General features: G+C 32.0%; 1 non-coding gene across 1 annotated transcript; it reads right to left on the bottom strand.

The window, feature by feature from the left end:
- Window positions 1-5,686: 5,686 nt before the first annotated feature.
- LOC126002843 (U1 spliceosomal RNA) lies at window positions 5,687-5,850 on the bottom strand. The gene has a single exon (XR_007493462.1). It is a non-coding gene; the product is annotated as a U1 spliceosomal RNA (small nuclear RNA).
- Window positions 5,851-7,930: the final 2,080 nt, after the last annotated feature.

The following is a 7,930-nucleotide window of genomic DNA, read 5'->3' on the forward strand; positions in this document are numbered from 1 at the left end:
AGAGATCTAACACAACTGAGCTGCATGACATATAAGGGCCCTACATGATTATATGTCACTCCAGCCACATAGTGTGTGATTGTTTTAGACTATTTACTGTTTCCTGCCAAGACTCTACAGCATTATATATTTTTGAGTAGAAAATGACTGTCTGACCAAGATCCAAAAGAAAATTATGGCCACCAACTCATCCCCAGAAACCTAGAGCAGATTGATGCCTGTCTGGCATTACAGAAAGAAGGGTGTGTGGGGGCAGTCCCATTTCTACATGAAATACAACAGCCCAACACCACAGATTAAGGCTTCTGACAGAAATGACCAAGTTCCATAGCTGAAATCAAGTTATACAAGCAGCTTCATCATCTTAGGTGAGATCAAACAGAAAACTCTGGGACTTTCCTTTGGGAGTGGACTGGGATTAGTACCCAACACACACATACACATACTCTCACACACTGTCAAAAGTCGTAGAGCCTCCACCCAGCTCCAAAATCTTCCTCACCAATTTACAAAGAAAATAATGGTCACTCACACTTTCAGGTAGTTTTGGTGAAGGCTGATATCACTATGGTCCTCTCAGATTCTCTTTCTGCATGACGTATAGCAACCCAACTATTTCCTCTGTAAGAAATGGCCCAGCTTCCACAAATCAACTTTTCAAACTTCTAAGCCACCAAATTTGTTTTTGCCATATAAATTCTGAACTGTTGACCACAAGTAGTCATGCAATACCTTCGTATTTTATAATTGTGTCAGCCTTGTAGGGACACAGGATATCTGATGTGAAAGTTTTATAGTCATCTTACCAAACCTCATTGAGTCGAGACGGTGACATAAAGGCTCAACCAGCAGCAATCACAACCTATGAAATTCTTATACACTGACTCAGAAACAAAAGTGAATAACAATGACTTCCAAAACTGACATGTTAATCTAGATTTTGATAGTTCTATTTTGCCTTTGTTGTTTATACCAGTAGTATGAAATAAATTTGTTTGTGCCTGGAAGGAGGATAGACTGTGGTGGTTGGTGGTTGGGAAGATTAGAGAATCTGGTGATTCAAAACTGGGTATGTGAAGTGTGTGTGTGTGTGTGTGTGTGTGTGTGTGTGTTGGTGTGTGTGTGTGTGTGTGTGTGTGTGTTTGAGCCACATCCAATAGTGCTCCAGGGGTTACCTCCCTGGCTCCACATTTAGAAAGTATCCCTCAATACTTAAATAAATATATTAGAAAAAAAATAGAAAGTATCCTTCAAAGGCTCAAAGAAAGTATCCTTCAAAGATTGTATGGAATGCTGAGTATTGAAACCTTGTCTGCCATGTGCAAGGCATATGCTCTACATTACTGTAATGTTGCTCTAACCCCCTGATGTTGTGAACATATAATTATGACACAAATGCATTTATGAACAACTTGGTAAGCCCTTGATGATATCACATACATTAGAAAAATAATGTTTTCTCTAATATATTGGGCAAATAACTTCTTAACCTGACAAAGTAATTTATTTTTATAAATTGTTAAAAACTGAGATTAAAAGTATTTTGTGAATATTTTCCTTCTCTTTTCTTTTCTTTTTTTCTTCTCTTTTTCTTCTTTAAATTCTAAAGGACAACTGGAGTTAGAAAAAGTTAACCAAGGCACTGTTCTGGGAGGGTGTGGCAGCTCTCTGTGGGGAAGTTTATCATTATTACACTCCTTTGACTTTGATTGGAAATAACAGAACCCTTAAGAACTTTCTGTACAGATACAGATCTTCAAATCTTTGGCTGATACAGCCAGAAGACTATAGTGCAGATTTCTTAATTTCTAGTTTTTCCACCTTCTTAAAACACTATGTTAATACACCACCCCACCAGACACCACAAACACTTTGGTTTCTCTGCCCTTGTAGTTTATTGAAATGTTTGTAGATTATATGAGAAAATAGTTGAGGTTCATAAAAGAGTGAGGTTCCTAACTAACATCTAATATAATGAAAATTGTTGGGTCACTCTCTTTTTTGAGCATCAAACAAGATAAGTTACTTCCCTTTTTTTGAAATTTCTCTCCCAGCTTATGCGGTATGGATCTTACACACTCCTCAAATTGCTTTTATATTAATTAATAAAGCCCATTTTTGCTGTTCAGATTATTCTTTTGCTCTTTGTATGATAATGTACTATAACAAAGAAGCAGCGATTTCTCATGATCTACAATCACCTTTTCAAATTACAACCACATTTGAGTAGTGAGAATGGTTTCTGGACTTATTATATTGCTATTATAAATATATTACTTATCATTATTTTTTATTTTCTTAAACTCACCTAAATATTATGTAAACAACATATATTTATTTTATTTATTGGTAGTATCTGTGACTTTTAATTAATTTTATTAATAAAATTTTTTGACCTTCAGTATTTTTTGAGGAGTGCCATTCATTTCCAAATAAAATATGTCACTCAATCTCTATACCTCCCAACCATCTTATTTTTTTAAAAAGTATTTTTGTATCATTTCATTAGACTATTAATATCTTCTCAAAGTTTTACTATTTTAAAACAAAACGTTTGTTCCTATATCTGATTAGTACACTAAATAGATGATAATTTCCAGGATTTAAAATATGGTATTGTAATTATATATATATATTGCAAACATTCACATATTATGGATTGGGGATCTTTTCAGTGCTATCTGTGGAGTCCCATAGAGTATTAGGTAGGATTTATTTATAAATTAATCATGGATGTGTTCATTTAGATAGATTAAAGTATTTGGACCATCTGTAATATGATTTCACTTTTACATATGGATTCTTACCTGGACTGGTGGACAGAAGGGTGATAGGTAGAGTTCCAGACCATAATATTCATCTCAAATTCAATAGTTTTCATATGAAATATAAGTAATGAAAACTGCTAAAAATATGTTCCAAGTCAAACCACTTTCCATGAAGGACAATATAAAACTGTATATGTGTATTATACACAGAAACATAAAACAGCTATATACACATAAGAAACAAGGAAAAATAACAATATACATATATATAAAACATTTTTTTCTTCTTTGCACCACACCAAGTGTTGCTTAGAGGTTATTTTTATCTCTTCATTCAAGAATCAATTTTGTGACGTGTTCAGGGGGCCATATGGGATGCCTGGGATCAAACCTAGGTCTTTCCTAACAAAGGAAGCACCATACCCATTGTCCTGTTGCTTTGTTCTTCTAAATCTATTTTTCGATTATAAGGAAACCAAAGATAAAACATTCTTTATAAATACTACAGTCAATTCTCATGTTGTTGTTTCTACAAATACTTTAAATGTGGGTACATTATCTAATTTCAAAGACTTTTTAAATGGATAGTTTCAGCAAAGATTAATGAACTAGAAATTGCCCACATTTTAAAATTTTTAAAATTTCACACTTCTGAAAATAAACCATAGCAATACTATAGATTTCAGCACAGAAAAATGAAAGATGACAGTTTTTCACATTAGCCAGTCATAAAATGATAGATAAATAGAAGTAAGAAAAAATGAGGGGCCGGAGAGATAGCATGAAGGTAGGGCGTTTGCCTTGCATGCAGAAGGACGGTGGTTTGAATCCCAGCATCCCATGTGGTCCCCGAGCCTGCCAAAAGTGATTTCTTAGTGTATAAGCCAGGGAGTAAACCCTGAGTGTGCCACCAGGTGTGACCCACCCCCCAAAAAAAAAGGAAAAAAGAAAGAAAAATGAGCAAAATTCCAATGCCACAGGTATAAATTCAGATATAGGAAAATCTGATTTTCAGAAAAATATGTTCAGAAAATAAAGGTTCCATCCTCATGAGGGAGTTCACGTTCATATTTTCATACTAAGGAAAAAATTAAATAGTCCCCCAGAAATAATGTACAGAAACAGTTTATTGTGGCACTAAAAGACTTAGAGTGCAGTTATATTTTAAAGACTGTGGTTCAGCTTTTAATAAATTCTAATTTTTTTTAATTTTTGTATATAGAAACAGGATAAATTCGCAACAATTGAGATATGTTAAAATGTCTAGAAAGCTGATTAGCTTGGCTAGGCATTGATTTCTGAGTCAACGTGCCACCCACATTTCAATCATAAATGGTTACTATTAGGATAATTCAAGACAATTGAAATTTGTCATTGGCTTCAAATTTTGATGTGTGTCATTTGTTACACATTAACCTTAATTGACATCTCTTGCACACTCTGTTTTCAGGCTGGCCATTCTGGCTCAGGGAAGATTTTAAAACAAGTATGGAATCCCTCACTCATATGTTTCAATAAAAAGAGGTATCCCTACATTTCCTCAAGAATCTAGTATCAAAGTGGGGAAAGATGGAGATAGTTCTCTTGACCTAGCAGAAAATATGGCAAATTCTTCCTTCATATCATATTACAGGTAATTGCTAAACCTTGAAGCATTTGACAAGGGAGTATTTTCCACAGGAAAAAGTCTTCTTAATTTGCACATAGTACAGGGGTCTCTTTCAGAAGAATTGTCATGCTAGAGAGACAAGAATGTAGGTAAATAGATTGACAAATTGAAGCAATGCTCATTTTAAAAATATATGAATATGAAGCAAGTTCTATTTTTCTTGCAGATTTTTTTTCAGATGTTTGTTGTATACTTCTCTCCTCAAATGGGGCAAATTGGAAACCAGGTTTAATTGAACTAGTATTTTTGTGAGTAAGGACATAGGATGAGAGATTATCACCATTAGTTTCTTTAAAAAATAGTGCTGATATTAAGACCTGTAGCGATAGCACAGCAAGTAGGGTATTTGCCTTGCATGTGGTTAATTCAGGACTATCCCCCAGAGTCCCCATATGGTCCCCTAAGCCAGGAGGTGAATTCTGAGCACATAGCCAGGAGTAACCCAGAGTGTCACTGGGTATGCCCCCACAAATTAATTGGCTGATATAATTATACAGATGGCTAAGTACATTTATTATATTTTATTTTCTTCTTTTGACTTCTTTAGGATGGCTGAAATTACATTACCCCTAGTTGAAATTTATTGTCAATTATTGATAACAATAGCAATTACTTGATAATTTATTATTATTTATCAAGGTTTTCTGAAATTCGATGCTAAAACTAGAATTATCTTTATAACTAGATATAGAGTTTGCTATTTTTTAAATATCTTTTAAAATAATGTCACAATGAAAATGCTAAAAAGAAAAATTGGGGCATTTCATTTCTAACAGAAGTAAGTGGTTCTTATCATCTTTCACATAAGTTATATAATAATTGAGTTTTAAAATATATTTTTATATCATAATACCTTAGAACTTAGATAAAACATTTTCTCCTTTCTAAGGACACATTTATTTTTTACAACTTAGGTGGTTTAGAAATATCTTGTTTTATTGTCTCAGAATCAGTATATAATTGCTTTTTTAATGGCAAAAGGAACCAATGTTTACTATCAAGATAAACAATATATATATTTATTTAGCATAAAATAGTTTTAATATATTTCTATTTCTTGATCTCCATGTAAAGAGGTTTTTTACTTAGATCTTAAAATTGAAGGACTATAGTAAAAAGTGGAATTTGTATTTACTCTACAATATTCTAATGAAACAATGTATAATAGTAGTAGGAAAACATGGTATTTTTAATATGCTCTATCATTTTGATAATATATGAGAATGAGATTTTTACGATTTCTTTTTTTAAAAAATAATTTTTAAAAGTCCCACCACTACCATAAATTACACAGTTGAGTTTCCCACATTTGGGGAAATCGCAGGGGTCAGCACGCCCTAAGTGCAATGAGCGAGCCTCACCCTGAGGAAACCACCTTCTTGATCATGGAATCTCCCCTGCCCAGGTAAGTATACAGATTTATGAGATGTCTTAAACACAAAAGTACACATATGATATACCCTTGTTGATCTGATATATACTTATCAGATAGATATTTATAACTACATAAAAGTTAAACCAAGCAGCTGATTGTGTGTGTGTGGTCTGTGTGGGGAGGGTGTGTGGGTTTAAAACATCTAAAGTTAGACTTGGAATATTTAGTGATTTGCAAAACTAAATTGTAAGCATGAAGTTAAGAATAAAAGCCCTCTACATGGCACAATTTCTTGTTTTGGGTTGTAACCACAATCTCTCTTCTGTGTGTGAGTTGATCCTCTGAGCCAGTAGCAAAATGTTAAATTTTGGAATATATAACAAAGTGTGTGCAAGCCTTGTAACTAAAGTATGAGCATCAAAACTTAGTTTGTGCAACAACTTCTTAATAGATGTGACCTACAGTATTTTGCACAGAAAATAAAATTGTAAGGAGGGGAAAATATGTAAATATAGAAATGCAACATTTTCCAAAATATCATAACCAGTGAAACAAATGACAAAGAATTGATAAGAAAAACAGAAATTAAGATAAACTGAAATAACTCTCAAATTGCTGAATCAACATATTGTTAGAATAGAATCAGTGTGATATATTGGAGAACACTACACATTTTTAGGTTCTGCTAACTTCAAATACAGATCACAAATAATTCTATAGATCTTCATGATAAAAGGTTATTATAGATGCAAAGTAAAATTTATAATACATGAAAAATATAAAGGACTTAAATTTATTAAAATAGCATTATTTATATATACTTTTAAATTGGTATTATATAAATATATTTATAGCCCTATAATATACTGCTGTAGCCTAAAGGAATGCAATTATTTGGAACTTTCTTCTGTTTCATAATTGTTTATTTTTTCAGGGTTAAAAAGGGATACAGTTTTAGTTGAAATAAATAGAATCATCTATCAATTATTCATATTTTAGTGTAAAATAACTAAAGACCATGAAATTTATTTAGAATGTAAGCAATTAAAGAGAAATATAATTGACAGTTGACCTGAGCATTCAGGTTGCTATGCCAAATAAAATTGCTATTTTAAACTTTCTAAGGAATATGCACACATAGAGAATTATTCTGGATGTTAAAGTAATTTAAGAGCATAAAATATGCAAGCTTGCTTAATAGGAGTACCCAGAAATAAAATCAAAGTCATGTACCTTTTACAAATGTGCCTGGGCAGATTACAATCTGTTCTTTATTTGTAGACACAATTATCAAATTCACTGTTATGCCTTTGTTCTTGATTTCCTTATACTTTATACAATATAAGTTGATTCACTTAAAGTCATTGTTGATGATGTAGGCTATGGCAGAGTGAAAGAGAAAATAACATATAAGCAAAAGGAATTAAGTAATATGCACATTATAAAAATATTAAAAAAATAAATAGAAAAGAAATAAGAATGTAAATAGGAATTCTTGTCAGTATTTATGTGCATATGCATTGCCCATTGACACTTCAGCAATAACTTGTCTTATGCATACCTACGTTTTATCTTATCTGGATAATATATCAAAATCATTATAAATATTATTTTATACAAGCCACATAATTACTCAAGATTAAATATGCCATATTAAAACACTCAAGGTGAAATACTTTTTTTCTCAGAATTAATGTGCCAAGTCCACTGGTCTATATGTCAAAAAGAAAACCACACTTGGACCATACTAGACGGTGCTGTTAAAATGATATATTTGTATTTACTTTTCCCCTCACAAATATAATGTCATGCATAACTATTTCTAGCCTGTGGTCATTTTGTTTTACTTCAAAAATCTTAGGTATATAAAGGAAGATATTTATTTTCCAAATAATTTCCAGTATATCAGGCTTCTGAATAAAAAAGAAGCTGACAATTATTAAAGTCATTTACAAAATATCAAAACAAAGCCAACAATATTACATTCTTAGGCTGAAATCATTAATTATTAATGCTTTTATAGAGAAATAGCCTTAAAATTACTTTCTTGTCAGTCTGGAAATTCCCTGAGACCATTATTTTTTGACCATTTGTTTTAGTTTAATTCATTCATTTATA

This window comes from Suncus etruscus, chromosome 2, assembly GCF_024139225.1.
Source record: "Suncus etruscus isolate mSunEtr1 chromosome 2, mSunEtr1.pri.cur, whole genome shotgun sequence".
NCBI classification, from domain to species: domain Eukaryota; kingdom Metazoa; phylum Chordata; class Mammalia; order Eulipotyphla; family Soricidae; genus Suncus; species Suncus etruscus.